Genomic DNA, 18,802 nt, shown 5'->3' with positions numbered 1-18,802 from the left:
ACATAGTAAGTAGCTCTTTGCAAATTTATGTTGAATTGGTTAGCATTCAATATACACCTGATAGAACAAAAACATCATGTTTATTGTTAGAGCTTAAAGAGATCTCATCAATTATATTTGTCCAACCACCTCATTTTATAAATAAGGAAACTGAAACCCAGGAAAATGGCAATGACTTGCTCAAGGTCATAGGGAGAGTAGCTGGCAGAAACAAGATTTGTGCCAAGATCCTCCAATGTCTTTTTACATATATATGTATATAAAGATGTATATATAGATATGTATATATAGATATACACATATATATATACACAAACATATATATAAAGATAGCAACTTTTTATTTTTCAAAGTACATACAAAGATAGCTTTTAACATTCACCCTTGCAAAACTTTTTGTGTTCCAAATTTCTCTCCCTCCCTTCCCACCTCCTCTTCAACAAGTAATCCAATATAGGTTAAACAGATGCAATTCTTTAATACATATTTCCATATTTATCATGCTGCACAAGAAAAATAATACCAAAGGGGAAAAAAGAAAGAAAGAAAGAAAGAAAAAACAAGCAAGCAAACAACAACAATAAAAAAAAAAAAAATGTCAATACTATGTTGTGATCCACATTCAGCCCCCATAGTCCTCTCTCTGGATGCAGATAACTCTCTCCATTGCAAGACTATTGGTTTTGCCCTGAATCACCTCATTGTTGAAAAGAGCTAAGAACATCAGAGTTGATCATCAGATAATCTTTTTTGTTGCTGTGTACAAAATCCTTTTGGTTCTACACACTTAGCATCAGTTCATATAAGTCTCTCCAGGCCTTTCTAAAATCATCCTGCTGATTCTTTCTTATGGAACAATAATATTCCATTACATACATATGCCATAACTTATTCAGCCATTCCCCAAATGATGGGCATACATTTAGTTTTCAGTTCTTTGCCACTTCAAAAAGAACTGCTACAAACATTTCTCCAATGTCTTTTCACAACAGCGTCTCTACCTGACATTCCTTGGTCTCTTACCTCTTAACTTAGCTTGTGCCACGCAAACACTACGTACATTTACCAATCTTTGACTGGGGCCACATATTCTAATATCATGATAGAAATGCTTCTTGCTTAAAGCTGTCCTGAAGCTCAATCTCCTCCAAGATATATTGCCAACTATTCACACTTATCTCTCACTTCTCTACTCCTTCTAAATTGAGACCAATACTTAATGATATATATATACATACCTCATTCTATAGTTTGACAAGGATCAATCTTTTTTCCCCAAATGAACTAGAAATTCCTTTAAGAGCTAAGAAACGTGTCACAAGCATGGTTAGCAAAGTTCTAGGCAAAGTAGACTTGTCAGATGTTTAACAATCTAGAGGTGCTTAAGAGACTGACATATAAAAATAAGGACATATTTCTTTAGTTGCTTCTAAAGTAATTTTCATAACTTTGAATGAAAAATATTTCTTCAGGAATGTTAAATTAAAAATAAATTTATTATTTCTTTTTTAATAATAAGCATGCATTGATAATTAGCTTCTCTTCTTTGGTATTCTTCCATTCTTCATTTACATATCCCTCTTCTAAAATGCCTTTTTATAATATAAATTTAAATTTCTTGAGTCATCTAAATAACCACATATAGCAATTAGCTTTTAAAGTAGGCTCATGCTGCCACTATCCCACCAATACCATTTATAAAGAGGCTTAATTCTACTTCATTCATCACTCTTTGCCCACCCTCTGAGGCATATGTCTCTAAAAAGAGTCTTTGATTGTATCCTAAAATTGTGTAAATCAGTAGTTTCAAATGTTGAATGTTTTTAGTCTCAAAATACTGTAAATGTTTGGGTACCTAAGTCAATCTAAAACAAACAAACAAACAAACAAAAAAAACCATAGTATTAACCCATAAAGAACCTAAACTATATTATTTCAACTGCAACAAATCACCATTAAAATAGTTCTCTAGGGGAAAGGGAAGGTGAAAACCTTCCAAGCTCTTACTAGGAACGCTAAGGAAAAAAGAGTTCAATGTGAAAGAAGGGATGATAAATCTGGGAACTACTAATTTAACTATACATACATACATACATAAGTGATATAGCCAATCACTCCCCAGGTTCTCTAAATAGGGAAACAAGAGAGTGGAAGAAAGAACTAAAAATATTGGCTCCACCCATTAACAAATGCAAGTCACAAGTATTCTTACGCTATGAAATGTCTATTCCTTATTCATTACATTCATTACCTGCCTCCTGACTACAGTAGATACTATACAGAATACAATAAATAAAATGTAGCCTGTCATCATGGAAGTTGTAGTCTAATAAGGGAGGTAATATATGAACAAGTTCAATTACTACAAACATTTAAGTATTTACTGTATGCAGAAGATTCTGATATGCACGAGGAGAAATATAAAATTCAGATAAGAAAAAAAACTCATCTCATGGTAAGTTTAGAAGGGAGATCAGCTATATATATATAAATAACTTTAATACAAAATACTAAATGCATAAGAGAATTACAAACAGAGTTATATGGAGGCCAAGAAGGGAAAGATCATTACCAACTGAGGAAAGCTTTATGGAAATAGTAGAATTGGGGTTGTTGTGCCTAAAGGATAGCTAAGGAAGCAATAGCCAAAGAAGGGGACAAAAAGTAACGTAGGCATATAACAAGCATAAGAAAGGTCAAAGAGATAAGAAAACACTACAACACAAAGCAAAATGAAGATTTTTAAAAGAATTCCTTCTGAAGAGGAAGATACAATTGGCTGGAAGGATCAAAGACTGCTTGAAAGAAGATAGCATTTGAACTAAGTTGTAAAGGGTGGGTAGAAAGAATTTCATAGGTGCTATATAAGGTATGGAAGAAGTAGGAGGAACTTTCAAAATTTCAAGCCTCAGTGAGAGGAAAAAATGATGATGCCCTTGACAACAATAGGAAAATCAGAAACAAGCTCTATTTGGGGAAGAAATATGATGAATGTGCACTGAAATATGCCACATTTGTGGTGTTGACAAGACATCTAAAAGAACTATCTGGTAATTTGATATAAATAAAGAACTGGAATTTTAGGAGTCATATGTAATAGTTAAAATTGAGCAGTTAGGTGGACCTAGAGTTAGGAAGACCTGAGTTCAAATGCAGCCTAGCTTACTAGCTGTGTGATCCTAGGCAAGTCACTTAACCCTATTTGCCTCATTTGTAGAGTTGGAAAATGAAATAGCAAACCACTCCAATCTCTCTGCCAAGAAAACTCCAACTGAGGTTATAAAGAGTCAGACACAACCAAACAATAATTGTTGAAGAACATTAAATTGGTCTTTTATCTTTCCTTTGGCAAATGAAACCTTAGGAGACACCAATTTTCACCCAGCAAGAGGAAGAAAGGTTATCAAGTGAAAAACAAGAGAGAAAAAAGTGGATCTGTGTCATAAAATATAGGCAGGGATCTCAAAGATGATCCAGAAGAATGTGATATCACCAAAATCAAGAGGTTAGTTGCAAGAGGAAAAACATAGACAACAGTATTAAAGGCTATTAAAATCAATTAAACATTTCTTAGCATGTCAGTGAAAGGCATTACATGGGAGACAGAGACAAAAATACAAACTTCTACTTTTTAAGAGCTTACATTTGGCCAGAGAGTGGACTTCTTTATATTCTAAGTTTGTTAAGGATAGAGAATGTTATCTTTTTTTCTTTCTTTGTATCCCTAACTCTTAGCACAACTCACTTTACAAAAAGATTGCTGATTACTGAACTTGCACTTCTCTCAAGGAAAGAGAAAGGCCTTGTTATGATTTGGGCTGGAAAACTCTAAGGGTCATCCAATTCTGACATTCACAGATTTTCAGATGCTATATACATCCTTCTTTTATAACTTACACAGATATATACAAATACCATTTTAGACACACTCTTTAATGAAATTAAGAAATATATAAGGATGAAATTAAGTCAGCCAGGACCCCAGATAAATCTTTTGAAACATATCACTTGTTTTGAAGTGCTCTTGAAAATAAAGTTGGCTGTGTAAATTAGAAGTTGCCTCAACAAAATAATTACTCTTAAATATTAAGTATATTAATTATGATAATAGCTACTGTGGAAATGTGAAAATAGGAGCTACCAATTCAGTAAATTTTTAGTTGCTATAAGATAAATCTGAATAAGAATTGTCCCCTATAAAATTTAACACATACTCCTCAAATTTTTTTTCATATATACTTCAGTATGGCTATTTTAACATGCGAAAAAAATCACCAGACCTACTCTACTCTTTCTTACACATATTGAAACTAGGCTCTGCTTCCAGAGATTAACTAATTATCCATTTTAACCTACTTGTTATACTCACAGACTACTATGGGCATCACTTAACATTTTCAACATATTTTAGATTTAATATGCTTATTTAGAGCTTTGCTTTTCAATACATTATAATAACACAATGAGAATTTTGAATAAAATTCATAGATAATAATCATTATACAATTTCTTCAGAAACCAATTTTTTGTTAATCTTCAATTATGCAAAGTACAAAAATATCTAATGTCTACTTCTCCTCCCCTCCTCCCATGAACTTAAAATGACTAGCTTCATGAGTTTTCATGACCTGGTAGCCAGCTTTTGGTGATGAATCTCTCCTTATTTTGCAAGACTAAATCCTAAAAAAAATAAAAATAAAAAGACAGATACATAGACAGATATAACTATAGATATATTGGGACAGATATATAGTTGGTCATCAGATCTGAAGCTTTACAGTGAGTTTCACATGACCCTCTAGAACTTTCATTTTGCACTCCTCCAGAGTAAACTTTATGTCACAATGAAAAAGATTAGAACTTTATCCAATACAAGAAAGAAATGTTAAAATACAATAATTCTCATTAAGAAAAAATATTATTATGCTATTAATTAGAATAAAGTCTCAAAAAAGAAAATAAGCTATCCTAATTTTCACAACTGAATTTTATATAACTTCCTAAATTAAAGCCCAAATTTTTATTTTAACACTATGAAAAACTGTTCATTTTTAGTGGTACATTAAGAATGCTGTCTACCTTCCCTTGGGCATACTGTCATGCCAAAATAACTTTCCTGACAAAATGTAGCATCTGACGAAGAATGCTAAAATGTAAAAAGAGACTTGAATTTTAAAGTCTAATTGTAAGTCATCATATTAAAATATTTTAAAGTAGAATATGAAATTTTTTTTAATTAAGAAATTCCAGCCAATAATTATAACTGTTTATTTAAAAGTTTTCATAACTTCTATGTGCAAGATGCTAAGAGGACAAGAAAGAGACCCAAGGAATCTAAGTCTAATATGGGCAACAAAACAAGTATATAAATTAATAATATATTAAATATCACAAGTGCTATAAAAAGTTCAGGATAATGTAAAGAAGTTGGATTTTGTTTGTTTTGTTTTCTTTCAGGGGGATTAGGAGATGGAACATAGGCTTATAGAGGAAAAAAAAAAAAAAAAGTGTTCCTGATTCTGGAGTTCCTAAAAAGACTAGGTAGGATTTATACAGGCAGAAGAGGGAAAGGGGGAAGGAAGAGAGGCTAATCGAGTCATTCTGAGTAGAGACGACAAAATTACAGAAACAAAATTCCAGATGTTCAGTGGATGACAAGTATCCCAGCTTGACTCTAAGTGGGACATAAGGCTAGGAAGGCAGAGCACTGAGTAAATACCTTTTAACACCAAGGCAAGGAATTTGGACTTTATTTAGAAGGCAATAGAGAGTTTACAAAAGTTTTTAATGGGGGAGGGAGTGGGGTGGAAAAGGCAACATGATCATAACTAAATGAAAATTAACAGAGGGTAAAATGGAAAGAAGGGGAAAGTGTAGACTACTTCAGTTAATGAGATCCTAAACTTAGGAGGAACTAGTACTAATGGAAAAGAGTGGATGGAAGACAAATGTTTTGGTGGCAGAAGCAACCAAATTTAGCAGCTTATTCAATGTCAGACAAGGAGATGGAGGAAGTGAGGAAACATTTTATAGACTGCAAGAAAATTGAGGGCATAGACTGCAATTTGTTCATCTTTACATTTTTCTCAATAATCCAGCCGTGCCTTCTAATTAAAAGGCCCTTAAACAATTTTTAATATAAATAACCATATGGGGTGTGTGTGTGTGTGTGTGTGTGTGTGTGTGTGTGTGTGTGTGTGTGTGTTTTTGGAAGGACAGTGTATCACAGTGAAGAGAAGGCTGACTTTGAAGCCAAGAAGACTTGGTTTTTAAATTTCTCCCTTAATGTTGACCAGTTAGCCATATGACTCTGGACATGTCACTTAACCTCAGTGTCCCAGGCAATTAAGACTAAAATGTAAAGAACAGGTGCTGAACTGCATTAAAAGAAGCAATTTTCATGCAGAGTCCCCTAATGGATGGGATCCCAGGTCTAGATTTATTTTAAGTTATTTTTAATGCCTTAATAATAACTATTTTAGTTCCTTGAAAATCCCCAAACATCTGTTCTATTTTATAGATAAGTCCAGAAGAAAATGGACCAGAAAGTTGGTAGAGGTCCAGCTCATTGCTTTTCTCTTCCCTATAGGGTTAGGAGTAGATCATGGCACTGATGATGCCTATCTTTAAAGCCTTGGAGAGATTGGGGGGAAAGCAGAGATAAGGAAGAAGCATGATCATATGTGGCTGGGTAGAAAATGGAAACTGATTTTTAGTTCTCTCTCACTCCTTCCAATCTAATTCGTGGCAATAGCTTATTTGTTTACATGTTGGCAAAGGCAAATCATATATCTAGTCTTTGTTATTTCAAAAGAAAATAGTGAGGGGAGGTCTCAAGGAAAAGGATTAAATGGTATACAAAGAATGTAATGATGGCAGTTTGGATAGACTGCGACACTGTAAGCATCCCAATATATAAAGCAACAAACATGAAGTTAAATTCTTTTTAGTCACGTCATGAATAAATGAGTTTCCACTTAAAAACTATTAAATTTTGGTTAAGAAATGTTCCATTGCTAATAGCCAATTATTATTTAGCTATATTCAACCTCACTGATTTGTTTATAGAGGATGAAATTTTATAGGGATAGATTTGGAAAGTCTAAGTGTAGGACTCTCTTTCATTGTCCTGAAGCAAACAGAGCCATGGACCATGCTGTCCGTGGAGTTTTCTTGGCAAAGACACTGCTATTTCCTTCTCCAATGAATTAAGGCAAAGGAAGCTTAAGTGACTTGCCCAGAGTCATATAGCTAGTAAGTATCTGAGACAGAATTTGAACTCAAATCTTCCTGCCTCCAAGCCTAGCACTCTACTGAGCCACCTAGCTGCCACCTGTTCTCTTCCACAATAGCCTAAAAATACTTTAATGCCAGTAACAGGATCACAGATTGAAACCTAGCAAGGCCCTCAGATGCCACTTAGTCCAAACCCCTAATTTTATAGATGAGGAAGCTGAGGACTACAGAAGTTAAGGTCACACATGTAATAAATGTCACAGGTAGAATTCCAACCTCTATTCTCTGACTTCAAAGCCAGTGACTCTTTCCACTATACTATGATGCCTGCCAGTCTTCTAGACCTGACCCAGTTTAATCACTATAGTTGATCATTTGTGATAATGTTAACAGTGTTTCAGAAGAATATGTTTGAAAAAAGTGAGAATAAAAAATACAGATATAGTTTTAATTACAGAAATAATAGCACAAGTTGGAAACTAGTGAATATTCTAATAGCTATATACAATAAATGAATCACAGAATAGAAGAATTTTTAAACTTGAAGGGTACTCAGCAGTCATCAAACCCAATCCATACCTGAAAATGCATTCCTACTGAAACATAATATACCTAACAAATGTCAACTCCATGTCTATATCTATTATATTTATGTATTGATAACTGTTAGAAAGTTTTATGTCAAATCTACCTCTCTGCAATTTCCACTCAGAATCATAGTCACATTCTGTCCTATAAGGTCAAACAGAACAATTAGCATGGTAGGTAGGGCAGAATTAGGAAAATCACTGGACTGCAGTTAAACCAGCTATGAAATCTTAGTTAAGTCTCTCTATTTCTTCTAAGCATCAGTTGCATTATTCATAACATTAGTAAGTTGGACCACATTGGGTTCTAAGAACCCTAAATCTCATGGCTGATAGTCTGTTTCTAAATTGTGATTCTATTTTAAGCAACTATTCTTCTGAATTACCTCTGTTACCAAGAATATTAGGTAACATAGGTATTTTGTAAAGCAAAATACCAGAAATGATTTACTAACATCAAAATTACACATAAATATGAATTGCCAATTCAGTACCTAGAGAACAGTAAAAACAATTACCTAATCACTACTTCTTGTCATTTGTCCATTTTAAACCATTATGTTACCTTAGTAATATAGCTTACAACAATACTACATAACATTTTAACAGAATAGCATGTGCTGATATGGTATACTATGATAGACTTTTGCTAAATACTTGACTAAGGATTTTTTCTTTTCTGGGTAACACACTTTAGGAATAGATAATCTTAAAAGTGTTTTTCTGAACTTTCTAAACTGAACTATGAGTTCAGTTAATCCAACAAGAATTTAGTCTATTAATGTATAGTATTATTTTGCCCTATTGACCATCTGATAGGGAAACAGAATAGAAAGAACCATTCAAGCCATTTAAATATGCTTCATTACTTAAAAGATTTTGAAATGGCTAAAATATTTCAAGTGCATTTTTTAATAAGATCCACAAATTTGAGGTTAGCTAAAGTAAAAATGCAATAACCAACAAGTACATATACATAGAACAATAAAGCCATCACAATCAGGGACTTTTTAAAAGTTTAGTTACTTTAAGTTATGGACATTATTTCAAAGCAAGGCAAGGTATTTATTTACTCTAATGGGATAGTGATAACCATTAAGTAGGGTGCAAGACAGTTTATCCTTCTAAATAAAGTATTTACTATCTGAAAGAGCTACAACAAAGTCACTAAGAATTCAAAAAACTCTGCTAGCTTGGGTTCTTTTCCTAGTTCGCTGGTAAAATAGTTTAGAAACTGAAGGCCTTCTATCTATTTTATGTATATGAATGATTTGTGGAAGTACTTAGGAGTATTAAAAATATAAATATAAAAATGTTATTGTGCCTTCAATAACAACTGATTAGGTTTTTTTCACCTTGATTTTCATAGAGTTTTAGGGTCATTTTTTTTCTTGAGATAGAACAGAATGGGGGGGACAGGGAAGTAAAGGAGGGACATGGGCTTTTTGGTAAGCAAAATTACCTCCAAATAGCTAAAGCTCATAACAAAAAAAAAAAAAAAAAAAATTCATAAACTACCCAAATATCACACATATTATATTACATAAAGGAAACATGGCACAGAAGGATAGGAATATATACATACAATATATATTCTGTGTGTCTCTGTGTGTGAATACACAAAGAAAAAGATATGTTCAATCTACCACAACCATCTAAACTTCTCATTCTAATATATAAAACTCCATCTTTATTCCTACTCTCACTGACCATGTTCTACATTCTCACTGAGTTTGCTAACTGGTCATAATAGCAATAAGAAGTATCACGTTTTCCAACCAATGGCAGAAACATATTGATTACAGAACTTCAACAACAGGAGCCTCTTACCCAATCCTTAAGATTAATGAAAACCATAGCAAGAAACTCCAAACAAGCACATTACCTGATCTATCTTCTCTTCAGTTATTCCACTATGTTCCTGAAAGATAGATAACCTCTACCTTACTCAAAAGATAGGCATATGTATATGCACATACTTGCACAAATGCATGTTCACATACACAAGCACAAACATCTTCCTTACTCTTCCACTTAAAATTATACCATAGAAGTCATTTAATTCTTCTACAAGGAGGCTTTCCATTTGAGCACTTTTGTTAGAGATGGAATTTCATAAATTGCAACATTTATTATTTTGAAGATCAAATGAGACAACAAATTCCAAAACAATTTGTATTTTAAAATGTATAAAATTTTTTTTAAAGTGTCTTAATGCTTCCAATCTTATTCCACAGCAGTTTCACTACTCTTAAGGCCAATTTAATCATAATATTCAACTAATCCAAAAGCAAAAAAAAAAAAAAAAAAGTAACTCTTCCATTAAAAGTTTTCCTCCTAGCAACCAAAAAGGCCTAACTTGTTCCTTGTAGAGCCCCACTTCTTAAACTGTGGTTTTGACCCCATATGGAATCTCATATGTGATTTGTTATCGGTAAATTATGATTTATTATTGGTAAATGTTTGGTTTGTAGAGTTATTTCATATACCTATATACCCAGGATCACACAAAAATTGCTTGGGCAAAAAAAGATTTGGGAGTAGGAAAAGTTTAAGAAGTCCTGCATAGATGACTAAACCTTTCCTGTTTAGAAAGAAAAAAAAAAGTTAAATAAATGTGCATTCAAAACAGAAATAACCTACAAGGAATGTAACAAATAACAAATGTACATTCTTGTAATTGCTCCTTGAATAATTAATTCTACTTTTTAAAAAATAGATTTAACCTCTTTATTCCTAATATTAACAAGCATCTGATTTTAAAAGCAAAAGTGAGTAAATCAGATGCACATTTGTAAACAGGGGGGAAAGTCCATTAAAAACCATTATATATCAGTATTGAGGTCTTCTTTGTCTTAGTGTCTCATAGAACATTTAAAATCAGAAAATTTCAAGTTTTTAAAAATTAGTTCAAGTTGATTTCTTTCATAACTTGCTTATTATCAGAATAACTTAAGACTCAATTTATTAATCAGTAGCTTCAAGAATAACAATAAATACAAAAAAAGAACTTACTTTCCTCAATGATTAGGATAAGGTTCTAGACACAAATTGCTTTTTTTCTAAATAATTATTCAATTTATTTCTATCATATGAACAATATTGCAATGCTTTCTTAAAATTGCATGTAACTCCCTCAAGGAGGGATATATAAGACTGAAAACATAGGGGGCCACAATAGCAATCTACTAGGGGCCCATGGGCCTTATTGCATCATTTACATAACTAGTAACATAATGACAACCTCTTGATTCCTTCACTATTATTTCACCAGTGTGGAAATACAAAAAAAGTAAGGTGTGGCCAAGTGTAGCAATGGTGTGGAGTTGCCACAATTATAAGTACATTCTATCAACTGAATATGTTTACTGAGCTCAACCAAGCCCAAACATGCTACTAGAAGAGCAAAGAAAAGGTGGCTAGGAGGAAATTGGTTTGATTATTATTAAGTAGTATGGACAACCACTTCAACAACTTTTTAGGTCCACAGGATTGGGGACCTTCCATAAACTGCCTGGAAGGAAAAAAAAACCACAAAACAAAAACAATATATTTGCAAACAATATCATGAATTAGTAAGATTCTGTCCAGAACTGACTGTCACCAGGAGCATATATGAATGAATCCATGCAAGAAGCTGCATAACTAAATTGTCAATAAAATCTAATATTATAAGCATTTCAAAGGGCCACTAAAACATAGTATATTCCTAATTTTACATCAACAGAAGCTTTGAAACAAATCTCAATTAATCTTTGTTGTGTAATTGTCATTATTTTAAGATCTGTTTCCACTTGACTTATAAACATTATATAAAAGGTTCACGAGAAAACATTTCACAGAATGAGAGAATGTCAGTTAGAAATAACTAGAGGCTATCAATTCCAATCTATGCTGAACAAGAATCTTCCTCTATAATCTAACTTATAAGTAGTTTTATAGTTCCATTCTAATTTCATTTCTTCTAGCACATTACAAAGAAGAAATCAAATTTCTGAAATTTCAAAGGAAAGTTCAAAACTATTTCTTTTTTTGAACAAAGTATGCTGAGGAAAATCAATCACACTTGCATGTACCTAACATCACAATAAGAGAGAATATAACTAAAATATTTATTGTATGTCTTCATTTAAAAGTTATGAAACTTTGGAATAGCCACCAATCTTTTTCTTTGTGATTAATCATAGGGATTTTTTTAATGCTAATATTTCACAATAAATGTTATTTTTAAAGCACTTTTAAAGATCTACTGTCATATTCTCCTATGACTTTTTAAAAGAGAAGATGCCTATTGAGAAGTGATATTAGTGACAGAAAGCAGTGTGGTATAGGAGAAGGCATCTTGGCATATTAAGATTCCTAGAATTGGCTCTATGACTAAGTAGTTTTCTTAGGCAGGTAAGTAAACCTACCTCTATGAACCTTGGTTTCCACATCTGCAGAAGAGGGGCTGGGCTAGTTTCCTAAGGTCCTTTCCAGTTCTTAAATTGCCAGTAATGTTGTGTTCTATCATCATTTGCTAAAATTCTAATGCCCTTTAAACCCCAGTGCAAATTTCACTTCTTCCCAAAAGCCTTCCTTAGTCTTTTCTATATATAAAGTGATCTTTCCCACCCCAGAACCTAATAGAGTCCTTTGTATATATGTGTATATAAATATATTACTTCTCATATATTTTATGAGTTCCAGGAAATGGGGACAGTATCTTATTTAATTTTTATTTCATCTCCATCATTTAGCAATGTTCTACATATAACAGATGCTTAGTTGAATGAATGAAATAATAACATCCAACATTTATATAGCATTTTAATATTTGCAAAACACGATCTCATGTGAGTTTACCCACAAAATAGTTACAAGTTTTATAATTGACATTTTATAGATGAGAAAATAGAGATTTAGAGGTTAAATGATTTATTAGAGATCATATAGCTAGTCAAGTATCAGAGAAGTGATCTGAATCTATGTCTGCTTGACTCCAGTATGAATTTTGTAGGATTCTGATGAAAAAAATTGTAACGATTAAGAGCTGGGAAAGTTAGGTAAACATCAGTTATGAGTATTTATTTATAATTTTTGGTATCCCATTAAAAATAAATACTCATAACTGATGTTTATCTAACTTTCCCAGCTCTTAATCATAATTCTGCCATTATAAGATTTCAAATAATATCTGAATTAGAATAATGAATTAAAGACCAAGTCATCTTCAGCATTTCAGATTAGCTATAATATTTATCTCAGATGTCAGCAGAGACATTTTATTTAATGGTAATAGCAAATAGTATGTTCAATGGAAGGACAAAAGAAAGTTATCATTTGTTAAACTAATGGAGTGATGATAGTTTTAACAGATTTGTTTCATTTGTTAACTTTGTATCAAATCTTAGTTTACTTGCACGTGAATACATATAAACACACCTACCTATTGCTTTTCTCATCCTGGTACTCTTAATTATTCCTTGACCTACCTTTCATACTATTTTTTAAAATACCAATTCCTATTTTACAGATTTTAAAGCTAACTGGTCAATAAATGTAAAGATTACAACAAAAAAGCTATTATACAAAAATTGAGACAAATACACCCATTTAGAGTTTACCATGCCAATGCAAAGAGTCATATTACATTAGAACATTCCTAACATGATCTCATACTTCAACAAAATATTCCTTCTCTTTCCTTTTTAACAGATAGACCAACATAAGATATGTCTTTTTCCTTTATTTATATAAAGTTCATTTGATCAGGAGGTTAAGTCATTTCCTACCTGAACATATCTAAAGTTTGAGGTGGAGGGGGTCATTTTTTTAAAGTTAATTATGTTTATTCTTTCGCCACCTTATTCATATTCAACATTTATAACTGAGTCTGATGTCCTCTATCAAACATGAAGACCTCCACTGGACTCCTATGTGAAAGAAGAACTATCTTCATTCTTTTGACATTTTAATGCAAATATTTTAAAATTAAACTTTTTAAATAATGAAATTATAGTTATCTTCTGACAAAATTCTCAGTAGAATAAAGGAATTTAAAACTGCACAGTACTTTTGGGGAAGAGTTACCATAAACTGATGAGTGTCACTACTCTTACATGTGACATGTGAATTCATCGGAACACATAAACAGGGCTCTCTTGAAACAAAAACGGTTTAAATTACGTGTTCTTTTCATCTAATAAAATTGTTAAAGCTATAATGCAGCATTTCTAAATACTGAATTTGTATATGTATATGTATATAAATGAAGAAAAGTTCTGACATTCTTAACTATTATTTTATAGTGTCCCATTATTACCAAATCATCATTCTTAGAGCTGAATTTGACCTTAAAACTTTCCCAACAGTATCTCAAAGCATTTAGATTCATCACAATTACTATCTTATTATCTCCCCTTCCTATTAAAATGAATTCCTTTTAAATTAAGAGTTTCCAATAATTAAATAATATTAAACCTAATATACAAGATCTTCAAACACTCATAGGAGATAATGATTATGGAACTGAAATTTACACTAATTAACAACAACCAATTATGGATGAACTCTTGAAAATGCTATTTTTAAAGTTAAAAAGGAAAAGCTAAGTATATAAAAGTACTATTTTTAAAATTTGTCTTTTACACTGTGTTTGCAGAATTGTTTTGAAAGCTATCATTTTTCTTCAAAAGAGGTGTATGTAGCACGCTAAAACTATTCACAATAACCTTCTGGTATGATTTTCTCCTACTTTTCTATAACAGAGTACAGAGGAAGTTCAATGTATTTTAAAATAAATCCATTTCAAAACTAGCATAACTTTACCCTAAACTACAAATAACATTGTAAACTATTATTCTGTCTAACTAAAAACTGTTTAAAAGTGGAAAATGTGTAGGGATGATACTTTGATTCTGTATCATACGAGGAAAAAAAATTTTAAATGCTATGAATATAGAGCTAATTGTGTACACAGGGTTCACCACAAAACCTCGATAGACTTCTGAAATCTATGACTGGAATAATCACCTGTTAGGAGCCTAATTCAAATAGGTTATCTACACCACCACCCCTTTCGGGTCACCTGGAAGAGAACTATTGCAACATTCAGTTTCTTAATAAAACAAAATTATTTCCTGATATTTGTCTTATCAAGCTCTCCAATTCTTTTTCTAAAATGTGTTCTGCAAACTGCCAGTTTTTAATGATTTTTTTTTTTTCAGGAAAACTTTTAGTGAACAAGCAGGAACTCTCAGACTATCTTTTCCTTATTATCACCTAGAGATGAAGAGGCCAGTTCTACTATATGCCCCAAGCATCTAGCTTTCAGCCTTTTTATTATCATTGTCAATGAATGGGCCCCAGTCAAATTAAAGCTGCCATTTTAGGTTAAAGACTGGAGAGCCTCTGTTGTGCAACAGCAAGACAAAAACACTCCAAGCGACAGATGCACTCTTGTGATTGGGGGTTGGGAGGAATTATGGATTTCAACTTCATAAAAATCATTGAGTTATTTTTAATAGGGATTATACATATGTATATATATACATACTTACACATTACTGCAAACTAACGGGAATTATAACTGGGATAAATCAGCTACTCATGCTGCTAAGATCATAGTCATTAAGATTTTTTTGTCGTCCTTAGAATAGATCTGTGAGGAAATGAACAGAAAGATTTTTTTTCAACTAGATTGTTATGTTTAATGCGTGTTTCCCCAATTAGTGAGACAGAAAATAAGGGGAGGGGAAATGAGGAAACATCCCTTTTGGGAAGGTATTGCCCACTATAAACATTATTCAAAATCTGATTTTCCGAAAGTAAGATCAGAACATATATATCTTTAGTTTAAAAAAAATAAGCTAATAAGAATGTTCGGTATATTTCAGAAACCAAACAAAGTGATGAATAATTTTTAATAAACTATTTTAAAATGTCCTTGTTAAATAATATAAAAAAGAAAACTAAAAAGTACACTTAGCCTGTGGAGAGTTGGATAGTGTACCTAATTCTAGTAATTCAAAAGGAAACTCCCCATGTGGATTGCTACTTTTCTTTTGTCCATTGTCTGTTCAGGGGGAAAAAAACAACTACTTTAAACCGAGGCGTGAACAGTCTCTAAAAGTGACCTCTGGGGGGAAAAACGTCCGATCTATATGGCATGTGCACTATAAATACCACTTTCCTATTAGGGAGCACTCACAAAGGCAACAGAGCAATTAGTTTTGGGGGGCATATTCCCACAGTGAGGGTGTCCTCCTCTTATGTAATGCTATCAGGATAAATGAATGCAATGTAATGATGGCTGCTCGTAGCCTGCAGCTCCTTCTCCCGGAGACTCACCAACAATCCCCCCCACACATAGATACACTACCACCACACACATGTACACACAGTGTCCGCTTCTCACTTCTACCCGCCCCGCATTTAACAGCTTTCACTGCCTCCACCGCACCACCACAAAAACCCACCCCATTCATCCGGTTCTCCCAGTGGGGCAAACACACGCACACCGAACCTCCGGTAAGCCCAGCTCCCAATGTGAATCAAACAAACAACACCATCCCCCTCCCACCCTCGCTGCTTCCCCCTCCTCTTCCTCTCCCCACTGACCGCTTGGCCTCAAACCACCTTTTCCGTTCACCCTCAAAATCGTTGTTATTTTAAAAGAAAAACCCACCCCAACCACCTCTGGGAGTCACCTGGTGACCCCCACCCACTCTCTGCCCCTAACCTCCAGGCAGTGTAAGGTGGGGGGAGGAAGGGAAGCGGAGTTGGGTTTCGAGGGTTAAGTCTCTATTATGCAGCAGCCGCCGCCACCGCCAACCCTAGTCCAGCCCGGCAAGGTAGTGTTATCTCTTTTCTCCTCCTCCCCCTCGAGTAACCCACCCCCCTCCTCCCCGCCCCTAGTCTCCCTTCCCTCTTTCTTTCTTCTTCGGCTGTTGGGAGCAGCCGAGGAACCCCGGGATCCCCCTGTCTCCAATGCGTGTAACTCTCCGTCGCTCCCATTCAGACCCTCCTCTCCTGCACTTTCCAGCTCTCAGGACAAACACCAGCACCTCGTGTTCTCTCCCTTCCTCCCCCTCCTCCTTTTCCCTCCCCCCCAGTACTTCCTCCCCTCACAGTTGCCACAAGATTATCCTGTCCACCACTACCCCCCCCCAACCCCCACCCAGCAAACCTCACAGGTTATTCTTCCGTGAGAAACCTCCAAAAGGAAAAAACGAAATGCGCGTGGCAATGGGAAGGACTCACTTTGTTTAGCGCTTGTGTAGCCGCCGCGGCGGCGGCTGCTGCTGCTGGGAGCAGTCAGCGTGGTCAGGTCCGGGGAGGAGGGGAGGGGAGGGGAAGAGGAGAGGGAGAGGAGAGAGAAGAGGGGAGGGGGGTAGATCTCCCTGTCGTGATTCCCGGAGTCCTGTCCTTCCTTCCTCTCTCTCTCTTTCTCTCTGTCCTCTCTCTCTCTCTGTCCTCTCTCTCTCTCTCTCTCTCTCTCTCTCTCTCTCTCTCTCTCTCTCTCTCTCAGCCACCGCCACTTCTCTTTTCTTTTATCTATCCAGTTCTCCTCGTTCCCATTTCTCTTTCTCACAGTTAGTTTTACTCAACTTTTTTTTTTCACCCTCTCTTTCTATTTAAAATAAAACCCTTAGTAACTCGTGCTCTGAAAAGGAAAGAGACGAGCAGCGGTGCGAGAGGAAACGCTCACACAAACACACACACTCACACACATTCACTTCTGTCCCCCATCCTCCTCCCTCCTCCCCCAGCAGCACAACAAAAAGCCATTTACATCCAAGGAAGTGACCCTACACACATACTGTGCAACACTCCGCCTCCCCCCCACCCCAGCTCAGCACACCCGTATCGGAACGGACCCAAAGCTGCTCCCCCCAAACCGCGCTGTGTAGTCCCCTTTCATCCCAGAGGCAAAAGTTAGAGCGGGGGGGGGGGGGGGGGGACCGGAGAACGTTATTCTCTCCGCAAGTTAGGCACCCCCCCCCCAACACCCAGGGACCCACAGAGTGTGGGGATCGTCAGCCCTGGCGGTGGCTGCTGCTGCTGCTGCTGTGTCCAGGCGGCTCCTGCCGCCACCACCGGGTTACAACAGGGTAACCCCGGGGAAGGAGTCGCCGTGCGGTTATTCATCAACACGGCTGCTCCCACCACCGCCTCCGGCCCCTGCCCCAGTCCCCCTGGGGTCCTCTCCCGGTTTCTGGGTCCCCCTCCCTTCCATCGCACAGTCTCAACTCTTCACTTAGACCCAACTCCGCTCCTCTTACTCCTCCGTCTTCCCCAAGTAGCAATTTCCTGCCGCCGCTCCTCCTCCCGGGAGGGAGCCCCGAGAAACTCACTCACCCAGTTGGCGGGGAGGGGGGGGTCTCTGCCGGTGCCCTCGGCCAGAGGGGAAAACAAAACCCAGAGCGGACCCCGGAGTTGAGCTGGGCTGCCGCTGCCAGGGGGGGTTTAATTCACGGGCAGAGAGTTGGCCGCGGGTGAAATGGGCTCTGGTGAGTTTCAGGGTCTCCGGGGTCCCCTAGTCCTCCTTTCTCCTCTTCTCTCCTTTGTGTAATTTCACTCGATTCAAGTTTAATCCGATAGTTCCCGAGCACGAGCGCGTCCGTCCGCAACACCAGAGCTCAACCCCCCGCGCCGCCGCCGCCGCCGCCGCCGCCGCCGCCTCCGCTGCCGCCGCCGTCGCCGCCGCCGCCGCGGCTCCAGCACACCAGCGCCTGCGCGCCCCCGCGCTGCGCGCCCCCGCCACGCCGCCGCCGCTCAGCTGCCGCCTGTTCTCCCCGGAGGCGCGCCCGCGCCGCCGACACCTGACGTCAGTCATCGCCTGGTATAATTTATGCAAGAATTCGGCCGGGGTGGCTGTGGCTGAAGAGCTGGAGAGACAGAGAATGAGGGGGAGTGAAGGGGTTGGGGGGGGGAGGGAGAGAGAAAGAAAGAGAGAGAGAGAGAGGATGAGAAACAGAAGACAGAAAGATAAGAGA

General features: G+C 36.2%; 1 protein-coding gene across 11 annotated transcripts in view; it reads right to left on the bottom strand.

Annotated features, from left to right (window-relative positions):
- The window catches only part of CHD7 (chromodomain helicase DNA binding protein 7), a 224,135-nt gene extending 205,633 nt beyond the window's left edge, over nt 1–18,502 (bottom strand). For 5 of the 11 annotated variants that reach the window (XM_074278743.1, XM_074278751.1, XM_074278753.1 and 2 more), the window contains exon 1: nt 18,165–18,502. The gene's annotated coding sequence lies outside the window, so the exon portion shown is untranslated. Of the gene's footprint in view, nt 1–15,364; nt 16,354–16,997; nt 17,018–17,066; nt 17,574–18,164 lie in introns of those variants that run through there. The other 6 variants (XM_074278744.1, XM_074278745.1, XM_074278746.1 and 3 more) reach the window with 6 other exon arrangements.
- Nucleotides 18,503–18,802: the final 300 nt, after the last annotated feature.

The sequence above is a fragment of the Sminthopsis crassicaudata genome, chromosome 1 (assembly GCF_048593235.1).
Source record: "Sminthopsis crassicaudata isolate SCR6 chromosome 1, ASM4859323v1, whole genome shotgun sequence".
Taxonomy (NCBI): Eukaryota; Metazoa; Chordata; class Mammalia; order Dasyuromorphia; family Dasyuridae; genus Sminthopsis; species Sminthopsis crassicaudata.
Note: the sequence above shows the minus strand (reverse complement) of the source record. Positions and strands in the feature narration are given on the sequence as shown.